We start from the raw sequence: 18,003 nt of genomic DNA, 5'->3' as shown, positions 1-18,003 counted from the left end.
GGGTCTGCAAAGTTTGCAGGAGTGACTATTTGTATGGGTCAGTCCGAAGTAGAGCCTCTATTGTGGAAGAGGGTAGGAGAGTGCAATGTTTCTAGTGAATGTAGTTTTGAAGCGATGAACATTTGATTGGACCTTGAGACCGGATAACCCTTAGCATGCAGGAGTGCCAGGTTTGAAGGCAGGAGGGCATCTAGGGTATGGCTATGTACATGGCTGGGTATTGATTGCTGAAGATGTAGGAAATCACAGCAGTTCAAAGGAAGTGCCCTATGCTTATTTCCAGGTATGTCACTCCAAATGCAAAAGGCTAACATATTTAGCATATTGTCTCAGGGGTCCTGGAGGCTCGGGATTCAATCATCCCATTCCTAAAGCAAGCTGATGACTCCTGTGGAAGTCTGTAGATGACCAAAACAGACATGCAAGCAAAAGTGTTGATAGTGCATTTACAGGACAAACTTTCAAATGAGGAGGTCAGGTTGGTGAGGGACCAGTTAGTAGATCCCCTCTGCACTTAGTGTCACAGTCCGTGGCCCCCAGTACCAACTCTCACTGGTTCTTTCTCCCTCCTCGCCGAACTCCATTGGAACTCGCTGTCCATCACAATCAAGGCAGTGTGACGGTGGATTTCTTCAAAGCTGGTCTTAAACTTCATTTACTTGCCAAAGTGGGAGATCCCGCAGTCCCTCCCCCATCCTCCCAACCTGACGCCACCACTTCCTTTAGAGATGCGTAATATTTGTACAGTACTGCTCTTTAGCGTGAAGCACTTCCCGCTTAGGTTAATGTTGGCTTTGTAAGTTACCTGTTTCTTTTTTTGTTTGTTTTGTTCTGTCCCTCTTTCTTCACACCCTCATAAACTGGCTCCTCACTTCTTCTCAACTTTGGCACTCTTCCGGGGAATGTCTGTGCCTCTGTAAATGCGATACCAAAACTGACATCCCTGCTCTTCCATTAAATACAAATACAAGAATAGAGAGATATTCAGTGGAGTGAGGGTGACTGCTCCCCCAGGCATTTAGATTCTATTGCTCACATGGTTTTTGTATCCAGGTCGGAGGAGGGTACCCACCATGTCACTGAAGTCGCCTGTAAACTATGTTGAAGTGTATTCCAGAGAATCAAAATTAAATTGTTCCAGGGATCATGCATGTTTTATGCAGTTTTTTTTGCAGATCTAGCAGTTATGGAGCCGACATTGAAACAAGTGTTCATTATAACCGTGTTTCAGGGTTCGGGTACCCCTTACAGTTGGGTAATTGTCTGTAGGGATCGAGGCAGAGTCCTGTATGCCAGGTAAGTCGTGTCAGGCAGTAGCAGGTGTGAATGTGTGATGCAGTTGTATGCTAGGATGTGGGGGGGTAGGGAGTAGCATTGGGAGGGTAATTGAGAAAGAATCAGTCACTCATAGATTGTTAACCAATGATGATTAAGCCAAAACAGAAAGGAAAGTAAGGAAGCAGTCGAAATCTAGCAGGGCCTTATGGTTACCTGATACCATTGAGGGTCCATTTTCTTTTCTATGAATCAACCATTTCATGTGTAGAGGGAACATTTACAAGATAGCCCATCTCCTACCCCCATTGATGTCATTTAAAATGTTATGAGAGACTTTAGATGTAATATGGGTCTGCCAGGCAACAGCGTCATGGGTGGAAATATGAATGCCGGTCACTGTTTCTCCTGAGACCATGTTGATAAAGGGGTCGCGACAGGCAATGCAGGGGTTGCATCTCCATGTGCATGTTTCCATTTTCTTCATGGCCGGTCTAGAGCAGAAAGCCAGTGTAGCATTTTCTGAAGATTGGAGAGGCACTCAACATGAAAGAGCAGGAAGCCCGCCAGCGGGACGAAACATTAATAGTCAAGAGCCAGGGCAGCCAGAAGAAGTAGCAATACAGCTTAGATATTCAGTGATATATATCCCAAGCAGGACGACAACAGCTTTTAAGAGCAACGCCAAAGTCACAAACAGACTATTGGTTTCTGTAGGTCAGTACTAGGCATTTAGGCCAGGTCACCAAAGTAAAGTAAGAGAGGAGTACTGTGTGGAGACAAAGGGCACCAGCGAGTATGAGAGCAGATAGTAGGCAAAGCTAGAAGAGCCTTGACAGATGCTGCCAAAATGACAAAGGTTGTGCTTCATAAGACCACTTTACATTACTTTATGGAGCGGGTTAGCCGGGCCACAGAATTAACAGAGAACTAGGGTGAGTGATGAGTGTGTAGGCCTGCTTGCACTGACTCTATATAACCCAATGGATTCTGCTAAGTAGCACCTCTAGGTTCTCTACCATAATAGGCTGATTTGCACCACCAGCTTTGATTGCCCAGGTCACCATTCCAGCCCAGAGTATTAATTCTTGCATAAAGGAGTGGAGAACATTGCAAAGATTTTGCTACACTCTCGGGAGGATAGCTCGGCAGCAACGTTCTTGCCTTGGAAGCAAAACGACACCAGGTTCGATCCCCGGGTCCACGCTTAGAAACCTCTGGGTTTTAAGCGCGTCATAAATAACCTATCATATCATACCCTTGCAGCAGCTCAAGGAGAAGCAAGGCAGGCTGCTCCATTTACAACACTGGCAACAAGCTAAACGCTTCTAGGCCTCATGGGTGATCACCCAAGTCTGCCACTAGCTTGACTGTCACTATCCTTTTCTCCCTTCAATTGTCCAACCTCATCTACAAATAAAGGTGGCTAAGAATGTATGAAAATGGGGTGGATATTTATCATGGGCAATCCTAGCTGGGAAGCAACAGAGAGCTGTACACAGGGGCGCACCAGGAGTTACAAGTAGGGTGCACGGCTAGAAGAGGAGCTGGGATGGGTAGTGGGAGGTTGGATGAGGAGCAGGGACAAAGTGTTGAGTGGGAAGATCAGTGATTGGTGAGATGCTCTTTGAAGAATAGGGTGTTCAGGTCCCTCTTGCAGTGTAGGATGGATGGGGTCAGTCTTATCTGCGTTAGTAACTTGTTCCAGAGACAGTGTGCATAGCAGGAACAGGTATTTTCCCTATATGTCCTCTATTTTTGTTTCCATACTGGCAATGTTGTGGCTTCTGGTGTTATTGTGCACTATGGAGGTTGTGGGGAGCATGGTTCAACATTAGAATATAGAAGTGTGTGCAAGAATTCAATTCCTTTCTCTAATTATGTATTGCCACTCAAGATCTGCTGTGACACTGCTTTTTCCAGCCACGCAGGAGGAAAGGGGTAGCATGGACGGGCCTTATTGGGTGGGGGCGGAGGCGTGTACATTGCAAGGCAGTGATTTTGGATTCTGATAAGATGCAAAGTTTCAAAGAGGCTTTCTAACTAACAGTTTGGCTTGTGAGGTTGCTTAATGTGCTGCCCTTAGGCGCATGGTTTTGAATCATCTTGAATTTGGGGGAAGTGGGATTGGCTATGAGCTGGAGCCTCTACTTAACTCTTCCACCTCGCACGGGTAGCAGCACCCCCTCCAGCCCTCTGTAAGCATGAGTTAGCTGATGCTTTGAGCTCTGAATGTAAACCCCATGCTCACAAGGTATGAATGCATTAAAATAATTCTGAACAATTTTGAACGTGAACTATGATTTTTCATCAATTTTCATGAGGCCACCTCCATAATAATAATAACACAGCATGTGTTGGTTGCATGGAGGCAATGGCTATACATACACCGTTTTCAAGCAGCCTGGCCTGGAAACGCACTGTCCAGTGAGCTTTTGGCGTAACTCTGATTCAGTCATCTTATTTGACTTAACCTAATAGAAAGTATTCTAGGTGGCCTTGAAGAACTGCAGCCTCATTGCCAGATGGACGGTACAGGAACCTTTTGGTAGTAATTCCGTTACTGGCACTTTTTTGGGCGGGAACAGAGTTACCACCAGTTTTACTGCACATCCGAATTCCTACTTTGGAGGTGAAATGGGGAAATTACCTACATCATATAGCTGGAGGTAAATCCACCATTTTACCGTAACAGGTTTTACTGCTTCGGAATCTCAATAAATCTTATGAAATCCCTATAGAGCCCTATAGACTCCAAAATGGGGATTAATACTGTCATTTCTCCACTCATACTCCTGCGGTAAATTCATGGGACCGAGTGGGGGTAACGATAAATGAGGTTGACAGTAATTTCTCTGAAATAACCACCAAACCGTGGATTTTCCTTCAGATCTGCCACAGATTGAAGGCAAATCGATGCCCTGAAACAAAACGGCTACAAAGAGGAATAAATGCGTCTGGGAGCGGGCGCTTATAGATTCTCCTTCCATGGGATATATGTTGCCAAGAGGGACCTCTGCCCAGTGCCCCAACTCCTGGGCCAGGTGTGACAGCGCTCCAGACTTTGTACCCCCACTGTCGTTTCACGTGTGACTTGGCCACCAGGTTTCTGTCCTGTCCACCAGGTTTCTGTCCAGCACATGATGGTGGAGGAGATGCTCCTTGAGGTGCCACAGGGCCCGATAAATTACACAAAGTTCCTACCAGTTTGAGGAGTTTGCCACTTTACACAGAGTACAAAGACCTACCTTCACCTATCAGCATACCCAGAGTTGTTCTCCAGCCCTTATAACTGGCATCAATTGTGATCACCACCAAACATCGAGAGAGTGGGAATCCCTTGAAGAGATGAGCTTCTTCTACCCACCATTGACCCCTCGTTGCCAGTTCCGATGAAAGCAAAATCAGGGCCTCGTAATTTGCTGAAAATGGAGCCCAGACAGCCAGAAGATACTGAGTAATGGCCTAATCTGAAGCCTGGCCCAATGAACTGTGAAAACAAAGGACGCAATCTTGAACATGCAGCCGAAGATAAGCCAGGGACACATGATATGATATGATATGGTATTTATAATGCGCCTATACACAAGTGATTCAAGGAGAGACAGAAGACAGAAGACAGCAGAGCCAAGTCGGCAGCTTCCGAATTACAATGCTTGAGCAGGATGAAGGAGGGATTTCTTCCAGTTGATCAGCCAGCCAGGAAGGCATAAAATAGGATACACTCTCTGGAGCTGGGCAGTGATGATCTGAGCCGAATGAGCTCTAAGGAGCCATTCATCCAGGAAAGTATGGAGCTGAATCCCTCATGATGGCAGAGAACCCAGCATTGGGGCCAGCATGTTATGAGCACACAAGCGGCCATTGTCAGATCAGAGGGCGGAGCTTGCAAATGAAAATGGGAACCCATCACACAGATTCATAGAAAAGTTGAGAGCCCGAATTCATGCGTATGTGGAAGTAGGCATCTTGGAGGCCTAATGATACCATAAACTCACCTGGGTAAAGGGTCTTCATTATGGAAAGGATAGACTCCAACCTGAATGATGAAGTGCTGATGAGTTTGTTCACCTCCTTTAGGTTGGGCAATGGGCGGAGGCTCTCATTCATCCCTCTCGCGCCTCCCACTTAAGTAATGGCATGGTTGCTCCCTTCTGCTTCATATCGCGAATCCCTGAAAAAGGTAAAGAAACACTTGGAATTCCTGGGCGGCAGGGTTTCGAAGATCCGAGCCAATGGGGGTGACCAGAACAATTCTACTTTGTAACTTGCTTGAATGGTGTGCAAATCCCATCGATCATGCACAGATTTTGACCACCTTTGGAGAAGTGCTTGATTCTGCCCCCAACTCTATCTCCAGGATGGATAATCTGATGATCAGACAAGTCAGGAAGGAGGTGTTGCAGGAGGTTGTCGGATGGAGCTGCTCACCACTCGCTGCGGCCTCCCCAAACCCACCTCTTCCCCTTGCAGGGGTCCTCTGACAAGTGATTGGTGGAGTGGGGAGTTGTCTTCCCACTTGGTGCCTCCAGGTGGGAGTTGCAAGTCTGGAGAACTGGAATGGAACATTTTCTGTCATCCGCTGCCTGTCTCATTGATTCCCCCGGCTGTGGTCTGTGAAGGGCAGCCATAGGAGAGAACATTTGTGGGAGTCATCAAGTTTGAGCTATCTCAACCAGTATTGTCGCCTTGCCCCAGCTGTGGAGGAAGAAGTGGAAGGTGCAGGCTTCTGGGAGTCACATACAATATCTGAGAGAAACTGCAGTTGCAGTCTGTGCAGTCTGAGCCTTCCTCAGATGTGGCCCAAAGAACATTTAAATCCTCCAGCAAAGACTGAGACCTATGCATGGCATAGGTTGCTGCCCTGATACCAAATTTGGCTGACGCATAAATTGTTTATTTTAGAATTATTCAACTTTGCTTTCCACAGGATTGGAAGAATCATCCGATGCACTGAATTGTTGGTGTAAAAAAAGGGATAAGCGAGTGTTGGGAATTCTTGCTGGAAGTTCTGTAGTGGCTATAGCATACTAGGGAACCTGGGGATGGCAGTCTTCTCTATTTTTTTAAACTCTCTCTCTCAACAGGAACACCCTTGACATCTTGGATGACTGGAGGCCCTACCATCCCCGGGTTCTGTTGCTGATGCACCTGCCCGCCACCAAAGGGGTTTGTTGCTGATGCACCTACCCACCACCAACGGGGTCTGTTGCTGATGCACCTGCCCACCACCACTGGGGTCTGTTGCTGACGCACCTACCCACCACCACCGGGGTCTGTTGCTGACACACCTGCGCACCACCACTGGGGTCTGTTGCTGACGCACCTGCCCACCACCACCGGGGTCTGTTGCTGATGCACCTGCCCACCGCCACCGTGGTCTGTTGCTGACGCACCTGCCCACCACCACCAGGGTTTGTTGCTGATGCACCAAATCTTTTATGTACCTCATATAATGGGCTCTATCAGGAGTTGGGCGTTATCCTGGTGGTAAATCTGCTGGGATAGCATTACTGAAAATTGGTCCAGTGCTATAGGGACAGATCACAAGTTGTAGTGGTGGGGTAAGTTCCCATTTACTCTCCATTTATTCTGAGCCCATGGGACTCAATGGGGCATTTTTGGTGCAATTACAGCAGCAGTAACTCCACATAACAAACGCTTCTTCAGGGTCTGTAAGAGACTCTCCTGTTGGGGGATTGGAATGATCTTCTAGGGTTTTGGCAGGTTTTGTCAGTCTATGAACAATAGAAAGTCCCACAAGCTAGGGGTGTTGTGTCTCCACGGGGTGATAGCTCCTGTGCTCACGGCTTGCTCTCCTGTCTTCTGGTCGGTGTACAGGATGGCGTCTGCTGCTCCTCAGGGAGGTTGATGGGACAGGCGGGGTCGGAGCATTTCTGCAGACGGCTCTAAAGGGGTAATCACCCCCATATGCTTGGCACTTCTGGCCGATTGCTGGGCATGTGCCTTCATGGGGGAACTCGTGCGTAAATTTGTCGTGCTGAGCTGGTGTCAATTTTTCTAACATTTTCTTGGTCTTTTGAGTCTGCTGATATCTTCACCCGTCCCAGGCCGCCACCTGTAGTGTGACTGCCGAGTCAGTGTGGGCCATCGCTAGTATCTCGTCAAGGGTCCTCTGTTTCTGGAATAGTTTCCATTTGTAATCAGCAGACTAGCACCCCAAGATGACATGGGAACATAAAGCATTGTCATTCGAGTATCAGTGAAAAGCGCAGTGCTTCATGTGGATGCGCAGCCTCATAACATAGTTGTCCATGGTTTCACCTTTCCCCTGCATGTTTGTGTGAAAAATATGTCTCTCATAATCTATGTTAGTGTTTGGGGTGAAATAGGTGTCCAGCGGCTCTCTGATTTCCGGGTATGTTGCCTTTTCCTCATCAACCGGCTCGTAGAGGATGTCCCTTACTGCAGCTCCCACTGCCAATGGGAATTCCTTTCTGCATCCATGGGGCCCATCGCCCCCACATATACTCTGAAATCTTTCATTCATCGGACCCACCTGGGGTCCCAGGTTACCTGTGTCCCTGAGATAGAACGCCTGGGGTAGTTGCCACGGGGCAGTTCCGCCCTGGCCATGAGGTAACGCCTCAGAGAGCCTTGCAGGCACTATGCTGGGGATGTCTTCTTCTGACATTCTCCTGTGCCGTGTCTCTTATGGCAGCAGGGCACTGATCTGTGCTGCTAATATTTGTGTATGTCCTGCCCACAGTGCTTTTCCTTGGTAGTAGCATGTGGGGGTGGGCCACAACCCTTGAGCTTGTGCAGGGTGGCCTTGGGTCTGCTCACCAATTTTCAAAACCCCTTTCCCTATATTGTGAGGGGTCTGAGCCTGCACAACACGCTTCTGCTTTGTGTGGCCACGACGGGGCACTGCGGGTACTGTTTGCAGCCTGAAGAAACTCACGGCTGTGGCCAGGGGGGGTCTGCCGTGAGGACCCCCATCTCCAGCAGTCTCACCTTGGGCCTGTATAAGACCTCCTGCAGTGCCCGGGTCCGTAAGAGCCTTGGAGGCGGACCGCACCTCCCAGCTTTGTGTCACACGAGGGAGGGAAGATATGTAGGGACTGCGCTGGGTCCGTCGACCTCATCACCAGTGTTATGCTGCGAGGACCTCTCTCAACACAGACGGCAGAGCCACGTTGCGTTAGCGAGGCACCGCTACTTATTCAAAGAAGGCCCACATGGAGAACACGTCGGGTCTCAACTTCTCTTTATTGTTAACTGACTTCTTCCTCTCCCTCCACATTATTTCCCTTCCCTTGAGTCCCGGCCCCTCCCTAACCCAAACTTCCACATAACAACGTGGATCAACAGTAATATCACAACATGACACAATTCTCTCCTGCATCACAGAAATAATTACAAAAATACTTGGAATACGAATAAATGAAACCGGCCATTTCTAGAATTCCCAGTGACAAACTGCTCTGAAAGAAACAAGCCAGACTTTTTTTTAAAACAGGCTCCCACTTATAACGTTAGTAAAAACATTGCCGAATGCAACTATATCCGAGCAGCAGGATGAGCTGGAAGTGGCCACCTGAGACGTGTCTTTCCTTTACTGTATAGTACTTTGCTGAACCAAGCAGAAAAAAAAACAATCAGCATGAAACAATCAGAATAAAAAAGAAAAACATCTGACCGTTGGACATGAATGCGAATGTGTCAAACACAGACCTTAGTCAAATATCAGCCAGCGCATGTGTTGCACAATGCATATTGATGTGTAATAGCACACTGTGTACATTAGTTCGCTCTCTTTATTTTGGCTTTCAGTCAATTATCTCACAAAGGGGTGCAAAAGTGTTGCATTTTCAAAGAATGCTGTTAGGCCACTTCAAGATACCCTCGCAGGTTTCATTAGGAACAATCCAATCTTGTTAAAAACAAACATTGACAATGCCAACAGTTTTGGCTTATTTGTAGGCATGGGGTAAGAATTTGCCAGATACTGCAGTAAAGGCAACTAATTGGCCATTCATGGTAGTAGCCGAAAATAATGGTGCAAGTACCAGGTGCATGATAGCATTGCCTGGCAAATGTCCAACCAATACCTACAGAAATATTGTGCCAATGCTTGTTTTTAACAGGACATCAATACACACACTACTTATACATCAAGTGGCTGAAGGCACACTTGGTTAAGACACTTTTATTACTCAAGTAATGCATTTAAAGCTCCAATTAAGCTACTGCCAGAAGACTGCTTTGAAATTACACTAGATGTCACTTACAGCACAAAGTTGGATGTTACTGCTACATAAATCTAACTCAAACAGATCCCAGGGCCATGTGTGTTAGGTGGGAAGGGGCAGCAAATGGGTGTGAGTGGCTATTACCATGGCCATGGATAGTCAATTGGTGGATAAATAACCATACAAGACCTACAAGCTATATGTCTCTCTCCATATCCCATAACCCAACTAGCTGTACTCCAATGGAATAGTTTGAGTTTATAGGTGGTGCTTTGGCGCCACCTAAAACCCAAAACTAAAAAGGAGAATGCATGAATTCCTAATGCAGTGATTTCTAGCTGTGGCACAGGGCTGCTCGAAGGGACTGTGTTGGCAACTGTTAGATAAGACAAAGTTTCAAGTTCTTTCTGATGGGCCGGTTCCACCATCGGGATGATCTCCCAGGGGCCGGCAGAGCCGTTCGCGGACCTCCGGGGCTGGGGAGGCCCCAACTCCTCCCGCGTCCCAAAAGGAGTATGAGACACACACAAGGAGCAAGGCAACTACTGCTGTTCAGTAGAGTAACGGCAGGGATACGCTCAGTCCGTATGCATCCGGAGAGTCTCTCGTCGTTAGCGGGGCTTGCAGGCCCTTTTTACAGCAGTATGACGCGCTACTTGCGTCACCTGGGAAAATCATCACAAAACCTATTGCCACTTCGGGTTGGTTCCCCGAGTGGTAGGGTTAGTATAGATCCCCTATGGAAAGAAATGTTAGTGGATGAGGACGGGTCAGGTGGTACACTTGGTTGTCCCTAACAGTTGTTACATTGGAATTGTTACAAGGGGACCTTTGGTGATTGGCTAAGAGTAATAGCATCAGTGATGAGCCCCCCTGTATTCTGATTGGTTCTCCCGTGAGCCCCCAAGCCTGGGACCATCGTCGTTCCCAGCTCGCGGTGCACCTGACATTAGAAACTATGTGTTTGTGTGGACAATGGGCAGGTCTGCTTACGGGCTGGCGAGTAGGTCTTTCTCATTGCTGTAGGTGTCCAACTTGCCGCTTCGTTGTTGCAGATTGTGTCCCAGACGTGGGACCCTGGCAGTTCTCTGTCTCGTAGGCTTGGCACCTTGTCAGTTCGGCTTAGTCACGTGTGGGGAGACCGGAGCTGGAGTAGAATTATGAGCATTAGATTTTGTATTTTGTCTCTGAGGGCTTGGCAGCTGTAGGTATAACCTTGGTGCTGGGCGCGCGGCATTCAGGTTGCAACATCGTGGCCTTGGCTGTGGGCTCTCGTTGGGGCTCGTTCTGCATGGTCAGCACTTGTATTTTGTTCTGAGAGGATTTTCGTTTGCGAGGCTCCTGCCTGGGGACTCTTGCTTGCGGCCTACTTGGGCCTAGTTTGTGGGTGGCGGTACATAATCCATACCGTGGGGGTCGCAAGGTGACAGAGTGTCATACGCAGCATTAGATATACATGGTGGTATCTTCATAGTGATAGGTAGCAAAAAGCATCGCAAGCATATACACGAGCTCTTCAGGCGTCTTGCGTTTCTGCGGTGCTGTAGAAGGCCTATGTGAGAAATAACAATGATGCATGTCCGTGGGTATGTCAGTCCCCTATGTCATAGCACTGAGTATATTCTTCATGTTGGTTGGTGTGTGAGTGAGCAGTGTGCATGGAGGCGTGTGTTCTTGTCTGTTGGCTATGTCGTCATGGCATCTCTAACGATGTGAATACTTGTGGCTGTTGTTCTAGTCGAGCTGATCCATGTTGCAGGCGTCGGCTTGACCCAGGCGTACTAGTGGGCACACTCTTTGAATATGCATGTTTTTGAAGCAGGGTACTTTGTCATCTGGTAAATAAGCGAACTCCTCTTGTGGGGGGTGCCTGGGCCGTGATCCCCTAGGCCATGGTCTGGATGAGATCGGGGGAAGGGTGTTATCCCATTCTCCCACTTCAGTCCCCCCTCTGGTCGACTTGTCGACCACAAAATCATCCTTTTCCTTATCTCCTTTCACTCTACATACTTTCGTTATTCCAGCCAGGTGTCCATAGTGGTTGACATGATCTTCAAATGACCAGTACATATAAACGCATCCGCCGCGGGGTTTACAATATACCCATCTTCCAACATAGCTCCTCGGGTTCTCCACCTTCACAGATGGCGGGTCTAGGTGATTTTCAAGTATCTGTTTGCGCAACCTTTCTCTTTCTTGTATAATCATGTCCGTGTGCTTGTCGTCTTCGGCTGGAAGCAGGGCGTGCATGCCGACCATTTCCATCAACTCATCCGTTGTATGTTCTTTTCTTGCCTTCCAAACCCTCATTCCAATTAACACGGCCATTCCTACTAATAAACAGCCAACTATCAATTTCAGTCCATCTGACAGCCATGAGGGCATCCATGACCATAAAAAGGAGAACCAGCTGTCATCTTTCTTTACTCCTTTATGTTCTTCAACCATTTTCGAGTGCATCAGGGCAAGTTGTGATACTGCTTCAGTAAGTGTTCCATTGTCTGCGTCATTAGCAGGGGTAAATGTGCGACATGATTGCCCAATTTTTGAACAAACTCCTCCTTCCATTGCCGTGAGGAGGTCTAGCACATATCTGTTTTGTAGGGCTACCATACGTACCACCCTCAGTTCTTCTTTTATTGCATTAAATCCATTGACGGTGGAATTAATTGTCATCATTAGCTCCCATCGGGTTATCTGGAGCCACTTTGCATTTGCATATGCCTGCAGTCCTGGATGTGTTATTGATGAGAAGAACATTGCTGCTTTGCTAAATAGTCTGTGTTCCGGTGGAATGGCAGTGAGAGCTGTTCCCGATCTTCCCCACAGGTAGTTTCCCGTCAGTGGTTCTCCTTGACTTTCACTCCTGACCCAATGTTTGTGTCGTCGTTCTCGGCACCTTCTGTAAACGTCACAGATCTTTTCCTCCTTTACTCTCCTTTGTCCATCTTGGGGAAGTTGGCCATGTTGACATGTTTCTGAGGCACAACCAGAGATGGTACGTTGATGTGTACCATAGTGCATATGCCATTCATGATGGAGGAAATGTGTGGTATGCTCTATCGCCGCAGGCCCAATAGTGGTCCATTAGAACTGCTGTGCCGGCACCCCCTTCTGGTATCAATATTGTACTTTTACAGTTGTTGTTATTCCCAACATCAACATCGCCGTTTTGTTGATAACACAGTGTGGGTGCAGTTAGCCGTAGTATAGTCATTGGATCTTCATCTTTCTCCAGCCATGTTAATAGTGGTACACTTTTTACCCACTCCATCCAACACTTGTGGTTTGTTTCGTTTATTGAGTTTGCATTTTCGTTTGTTACCATATTGCTCCCCACTACTCCCTCTGTCCATCCTTCATTTGTGTATATCTTTCCATATATTACAATGAGAGCTCTTTCCCAGCAACCTTGTTCACCCGCAATTTCACTTGCATACCAATCGCATGGTAGGTATTGCAACGTCACTTTTTTTCGTCTCTCCTTTTTCAGGGCCATCCGTTACATATCTGAACCCTTGAGTGTGTAGGCGGTAGCTGTTGTACATCTTAAGTGTTTTGATGAAGTTATTTTCATATGGGTATGAGTCTCTTGTCTTCCATTGCAATGATACCACGGTCCCTTTAAATTGTCCTTTTGTTTGGAACAGTGCCATATGTATCAGGCATTCAACTGTCCTCGCCGGTACTTCAGTAGCTACAAACGTCCTTGACACGCTCATGGCGTATGGGGTTAATGAGCACACATAGCAGTTGTCCTTAGTTGTCTGCTTACCAACTTTGGACATGAGCTAATACCACATGTTGTTTGTGACGTGTGCTGAATCTGTGAGATATGTGTCAATCCCATTATTATCTCCATATGTGCTACGTTTAACCCTATTCCCATTACCTCTTGAGTTACTTGTACCACCTGACACCGTACCTGTTGCAGCTGTGGCAGGGGGTAGATTACTTTTAGGTGCAGCCATAATTCGAGAAGCATAGTATGTCTGCCAGACAGAGGCAGCAAGTAGACCAGTGATGACCAACACTCCCACAATTTTTATTACAATAGCTAATATCACCGGCATTTTGCGCTTACCTTTGCTGCAGTCCTGCAGCTAATTCTTTGTGATGCTAAAGGTGCCCGCCTGAAAATCTCTAAAAAATATGCATTAAGGTGTTAGTTATCAAGCTCTCCCTATCAGGTAGTCGTTTAATGCCCAGGTAAAAAGCTGTTCCCACGCTATTCTCAGCCATCTATCTCTCAGAGCTGGTAAGTGCTCGTGGAGATGTGGGAATGATTGTTCTATGGCCAAAATGAACATGTTGTAATATACAAGTATCCTTCTCTTCTTTAGATATTTTGGTGTTTTTATAGCGTATACAAATTGGTGTGACAAAGCTTCAGGGGTGTTATTGTCTGTGGGTAGCATTTACCCCTGGGCAAAACGCAATGTTAGTTTCTTCACTTTTCTTATATAGAAACAGTTGTGCTCAGTACCTGCATGTGTGAAACAAAAAAGAGAGAGAGAACATGCACGTGTCTACAAGTGTGATGCAACATAACAATTTGTTAGGCAATGGCCTTTATTTGGGTAGTGGCAGGGGCGGGATGGCTGGGGCAGGGTTTTGTTTGACCTGGGATCTCGTGACCATGGGATGGGCTGTGGGCGAATGTCCAAAGTTTTTATAGTCTGTGGTTGGGGAGGGGTCAGGGACAGTGTCGCAATTATCTTTCGTTGCAGCTGCTGCTGTGTTGTCCTTTGTTGTGGTTGTTGCAGTGTTGGCCCTGTCATCAACGCAAGGGCGGGTCTGGTCTTTGTAGGGCTTGACGTCATGTAAGTGGTTCCACATTTTCTTATCACAGAGATTTACAGCTCAAGGAGCTACTTCTTCCACCTGGTGGGGCCCAGTAAATCTGGGGCCGTTCCACCTCCGGTTGAAGTTGCGGAGGAGAACGTGGTCTCCTTCCACAATAGTCCAGTTAGCTTGTCCTTGCTCCTCATTTGTTTCTTCTTGTCCAGTGGTTTTCGACCCACCCCGCATACGCTCGTGCTGTTGAGAGATAAAGGCGACACTAGTAATCAAGGAAGACACATAGTGATACATTTCATCACAAAAAACATTTGCAGAGCTGTCATAGTCGGTCAAGGCCCTTGATGGTGGCGTTAGTGGAAGGCGCATCTGATGTCCAGTCCCCACCTCGTGGGGTGTGAGGTGGTGATCTGACCTTGGCCTATTCCTTAACTCAAACAGAGCCAAGGGAAGGCAGTACAACCAGCTTTCCTTTGTTGTCTGTTAAATCTTTGCAATTTCTTCTTTCAGGAGGCCGTTCAGGCATTCACAAATACTGTTAGCCTGCGGGTGAAATGCGCATGCAAACTTGTGTTTGATGCCAAGTAGTGCAGTTATGTGTTCGAACATTTCGTTTGCAAAGTGCGGGCCATTGTCTGACCACAGCAATTCGCAAACCCCCCACCTCGGGAAATCTTCCCTCACTAGAAATCTTGCTGCTCTGAAGGCGTCTGCATGAAGCAGGGCCCAGCCTCTATCCACCTCGAAAATTGGCATACTACTACAATCATGTATCTGTGTCCTTGACATACATTGATCATGTCAACGTAGTCAATGTGCAGATGCAGGACGGGTCCTTCTGGCCGGGGTATAGTACCTTTTATCACTTGCAGCGTGTGACCGGCTGTGAACTGTTGACATGTTATGCATTTGCTGATAAAGTTTGCAACATGTGAATTTAACTCTGGACAGAACCAGGCCTCCTTTATTCGTGCTGCAATCACTTCCTTTCCTGTGTGAGCTGGATGGTGTAGCTGAGCCAGGGCTGTTTTCAATAGGGCTAGGGGCATCACTACCTTGCCTGTATTATTCTGGCACCAAAATGCATCTGTGGGGGACATTGTGCACCCTCCTTTCACCCATAGCTCCTTCTTCGCCATGGGTGCTGCTGCCTGTAATTCCATTATCTGTGTTTCAGTGATGTGAGTGTATCCCTCTTTCATTAGCATCTGTTTTGCTCAGGCCCTCCCTTTATGTTCTTGTTTTTCTGGGAGGGTCCACATCTCACCAAAGTATGCAGCATGTTTGGCATGTGTGTCTGCTGTTTCATTTCCTTTTGAGATAGGGTCATCCCCGTTAGTATGTGCTTGACACTTCACCAGGGCTATTTCCCTAGGGTCATTAATTACTCCAATCAGTTCAGCAAGTAGTAGAGCATGCTGTACTGGGGTACCATCAGCTCTTCTGAACCCCCTTCATTGCCATTTTATTAATCCTGAGTGTACCGTTGATGTGGCATATGCACTGTCTGAATATATTGTTACTCTTTTATCATAGCTCTCTTTTAGTGCCAATATTAGGGCCACTAGTTCTGCCGCTTGGGCCGAGTAATGTTGTGGCAGCTGTACACATTTTACTGGGACATACATCCAATCCTCTGTCAGCCTTACCACTTCTGCTCCTGTCCTTCTAACCCCATCACTCTGGTCAATTGTTGAGGACCCATCAATGTACATTATCTCCCCCCCCCAGGGCATTTTCCTCGACCTTTCTTGTGCTGGAGTAAATTTTGATGGCCTGTGTGCAATCATGTGTGTAGTCACCATCTTCAACTACCTGCGCTATAAACCTGGCTGGTTTTACATTGCTGTACCTTAAAATTGTTAATTCTGGTCTAGATAAAAGTATTTCGTAGCCTGATGCTCTCTGTGTGGTCAATGTTGATTTGGGCTTGTTCAATATTGCAAAGAGGGCGTGTTCCACAAATAGTGTGGTGGGGCACCCCATCGTTATTGATGATGATTTTTCCACCACAAAGGCTGCGGCGGCCAAACTCTGTTCGCAAGGGAAGTGACCTAACATTACAGGATCCAGGTGTCCGCTGTAAAATGCTACAGGCTTGTGTCCCATGCTTGTCTTTAGTGTCAGTACTGCCTTCATTACTGCAATGTGAGAAGATAAAAAATTGATGGTCATAGTTTGGAGTGGCTAGTACTGGTGCTGTTGAGATGGCGTGTTTTAATTAGTCAAATGCTTCTTTCATTTCTCTTGTCCACCCCAACCTTTTGTCCCACTTCTGTGCCTCCCTGAGGGCCACGAGCAGGGGTCCTATGTATGAGCTGTAATCAAAAATCGATGCCCTGCAGTAGTTGCATAGGCCCAAAAACTGCTGCAGTTCTCTCACTGTCTGTGGTTGCGGTGTGTTCGTTATTGCTTGTGCCCTTTGTGGTGCAATGCTCCTTCCATTCTGTGAGATGAGCTGACCAATGTAGAGTACCTGTTCTTGGCAGTACTGTAGCTTTTCCTTGTCTACCTTGTACCCCTTCTCAGCCAACACTGTGAGCATCTTAATTGAGTATTTCCTACACCTTTCTTCTGTGGTGCTGCAAATGATGATGTCATCTATGTATTGCAGCACTGTGCTCTCCATCTCTATGTTACCCAAATCCATTTGTATCACTCTGTTGAAGATGGATGGTGACTCACAGTACCCATGGGGCAACCTTGTGTGTTTCCATTTTGTGTTGCGGTATGTGAAGCTTGTCAGATCCTGTGAGTCTGGGTGCAGAGGTATTGAGAAAAAAGCATTTTTGAGGTCAATCACGGTAAACCGTGATGCCTCTGCTGGGATCCCACATAGTATGGTAGCCGGGTTAGCTGCTATGGGGTACTCTGCCTCTACAATGTGGTTCAAGGGCCTTAGGGCCTGGATAAAACGCCAAGACCCTCCTTTCACTTTGCGTACAGGGTACACAGCAGTGTTGCAAGGTGATTCTGATGGTATTAGTATACCATTGTTAATTAGGACGGTTATTGTTTCATATATGCCCTCATCTGCCTCTTTTGATAGTGAGTATTGTTTCACTCTTGGTAGCATTGCTCCTTTTTTCAATTTTATTTTTACGCCACCAATGCTCTTGATACAGCCAACGTCATTTGGACTGGTGGTCCACAGTGATGTTGGTACAGCTGCCATGTCTTCCTCGTAAAATGGCACTGGTGTAGGGGCAGGTGCATCTAGTGCCATTGCCATTTTCTGTGCCACCTGCTTGTATGTTACCTTCAACCAAATGTTAATGCTCATCCCAAACACCATCTCTCCCTCTCTGTTGTCGTCTGAGAAGAGCTCCTCATCAGACACCTGTGTAAGCCTGTATCCCTTTGCCAGTGCTATTACAGCTCTCCAAGCTCTCCCCTCCCTGTCTTGGGCATGTACTGCGACGTAGGCAGCAGTTGCCGTAATGCTCTCGATGCTCACTGAAATCATTTTCCCCTCAATTTCACTTGCTGGTGTCTCTGGTCTGAAAAGGTATGCTGCTGCCTCCTCCAAATTTTGCCCTCAATTCCAGGCAACCATGCAATTGCGATGTCTGTCCCATATTGGAAGATCTCTGCATCTACAGGCTCAGCCCGGGCCACTGTTTGGCCAAAGTAAGCCTGCAGTATTTGTCGTGCTGTGAGCATGTTAATTCCTGGTTTAGAGCAAATTATGCCCTTCTCCGTGAAGGAGATG

Source organism: Ambystoma mexicanum, chromosome 6p (genome assembly GCF_040938575.1).
Source record: "Ambystoma mexicanum isolate Mex_15411 chromosome 6p, UKY_AmexF1_1, whole genome shotgun sequence".
Classification (NCBI taxonomy): Eukaryota; Metazoa; Chordata; class Amphibia; order Caudata; family Ambystomatidae; genus Ambystoma; species Ambystoma mexicanum.
This window is presented reverse-complemented; position numbering follows the sequence as displayed.